Source organism: Homarus americanus, unplaced genomic scaffold (assembly GCF_018991925.1).
Source record: "Homarus americanus isolate GMGI-L3 unplaced genomic scaffold, GMGI_Hamer_2.0 scaffold23578, whole genome shotgun sequence".
Lineage (NCBI taxonomy): Eukaryota > Metazoa > Arthropoda > Malacostraca > Decapoda > Nephropidae > Homarus > Homarus americanus.
The window spans coordinates 3,357,341-3,360,135 of record NW_024733231.1 but is presented as its reverse complement, the minus strand read 5'-3'; positions in this window follow the sequence as shown (position 1 = coordinate 3,360,135).

Below are 2,795 nucleotides of genomic sequence, written 5' to 3'. Positions count from 1 at the left end.
ACGGCAGAAAATATTGGGTTGTGTTCCAGGTTTATTTGTTGGACCTGGGGGACGATATTATGACCTAGAGGACGATATTATGACCTGGAGGACGATATTAGGACCTAGAGGACGATATTAGGACCAGGAGGACGATATTATGACCTGGAGGACGATATTATGACCTGGAGGACGATATTATGACCTGGGGGACGATATTATGACCTGGAGGACGATATTATGACCTGGAGGACGATATTATGACCTGGAGGACGATATTATGACCTGGGGGACGATATTATGACCTGGAGGACGATATTATGACCTGAGGACGATATTATGACCTGGAGGATGAGACATTAGGATCAGAGGATGATATTATGACTTGGAGGACGATATTAGGACCTTAGAGGACGTGATATTAGGACCAGGAGGACGTGACATTATGACCTGGAGGACGATGTTATTATGACCTTGGAGGATGGAGACAGACCTGGGGACGTGGAGGACATGACCTGGAGGACGAGACATGACCTGGAGGATGACATTATGACCTGGAGGACGAAGACAGGACTTTAGGAGGACAGAGTATTATGACTTGGAGGATGAGACATTAGGGACCCTGGAGGATGATATTAGGACTCCAGGAGGACGATATTAGGACCAGGAGGACGAGATGAGATCTGAGAATGAGACAGGGACCAGAGGATGGAGTATTAGGACCAGAGGATGAGACAGGGGACTTGGAGGATGAGGATAGAATAGAGGACGAGATAGGACCTGAGGACGATATTATGACCTGGAGGATGACATTAGACCAGGAGGATGAGACAGGACCAGAGGACGATATTAGGACCAGGAGGACGATACAGGGACCAGGAGGACGATATTATGACCTGGAGGACGATATTAGGACCAGGAGGACGAGGACAGGACCAGGAGGATTGACGATATTATGACCTTGAGGACGAGGCAGGGACCAGGAGGACGATATTAGGACCTGGAGGACGATATTATGACCTGGAGGACGATATTAGGACCAGGAGGACGATATTAGGACCTGGAGGACGATATTATGACCTGGAGGACGATATTAGGACCAGGAGGACGATATTAGGACCTGGAGGACGATATTAGGACCAGGAGGACGATATTAGGACCTGGAGGACGATATTATGACCAGCAGGACGACACTAGCGAACAAGAACAAATCCAAACACGAGAAGTCATCTATCCAACTATCCATAAGGTTACGTGATGACTATCCAACAACCTCATTAACTCTACGTGGTGTATTATAAGGTCATCCATCCAACTAACCATTCAACCATCCACCAAACTATCCATCCATTAGTCGGTGTCGTAAAGAATTAAGACTATCCAGGAACTTTTGTTATTTACTGAAGGAATCGATTCAGGTCGTGGGATAAGAAAGGCGGTATCAACGAGAAGAGATATTTGTCCGGTAAATATTGAGGGTAGAGAGGGGAGGAGGTGGGGTTGGGGGGTGGGTGTAAGGGGGTGGGGTGGAGAGAGAGAGGGAGGTTGGGGGTGGGTATAAGGGTGGAATTAAGTTTACGTTATAGTGAGTTACCGGTACAGTATATACACCAGTTTACAGTGAGTTATGGTGTATCGGTACAGTATATACACCAGGTTATAGTGAGTTATGGTGTATCGGTACAGTATATACACCACCAGGTTACAGTGAGTTATGGTACACAGGCACAGGTTACACTATGGTACAGCGAGGTTCAGGGCAGTGTAATAAATTTGTTGACTCGACAGCGGCTCAGGGATTAAGCCTCGCCTACCTCGCTGCCGTTCTGCCTTTGAATGGCCATTTTGAGCAATTTGTAACACTGGCAGCTTTATGGCCGTGCTTGTAACGCTGCGCTGACTTGTCTCTTGCTCTCTGGTGTTGGTATTCCACAGTCCCTTCCTACTCACATTTCCACCTTTCCCACATTTCCCACCTTTCCACCTTTCCCACATTTCCACCTTTCCCACATTTCCACCTTTCCCACATTTCCACCTTTCCCACATTTCCACCTTTCCCACATTTCCACCTTTCCCACATTTCCACATTTCCACCTTCCCACATTTCCACCTTTCCCACATTCCCACATTTCCTCACACCGCCGGCCTCTCCCGTCTTTCTGGCTCTGTGTTTTTTTTAGAATTCCATCACCAGACTCCTTGAGGGATTCCTTTTCGTTGACAGAGTTCCTCCTTCTCCATGACACTCTTCCTTCATCTGTCATGGTTCCATCTTCGTGACACTTTCATTTATGACAGTTCCATCACTGACAGTTTAATTTATGACAGTTCCATCGCTGACAGTTTAATTTATGGCAGTTTCATCGCTGACAGTTTAATTTATGACAGTTTCATCGCTGACAGTTTAATTTATGACGGTTTAATTTATTCATATTTTATCGCTGACAGTTCCATCGCTGACAGTTTAATGTATGACAGTTCCATCGCTGACAGTTTAATTTATGACAGTTCCAGGTCATGACAGTGCTGGTCTAGACAGGTTGACAGTCATGACACTTCCACTAATGTAAGAGTCTTAGGTTAGGCTCTCCCTCCATGTTGCTCCACTTATGGTGTTAAGAGTCACTACTCCCTCACCGTCTCTCCCTCACAACACCTTTCTCACAATACCCCTAACACCCTCTCTACCCTACCCTACCCACCCTCACCCCACCCCACCCCTACCCTACCCCACCCTGCCCTACTTTGCCCTACCCTACCCTGCCCTGCCCCACCCTGCCACCACCATCCCCATCACCACCAACCACCACCATCAC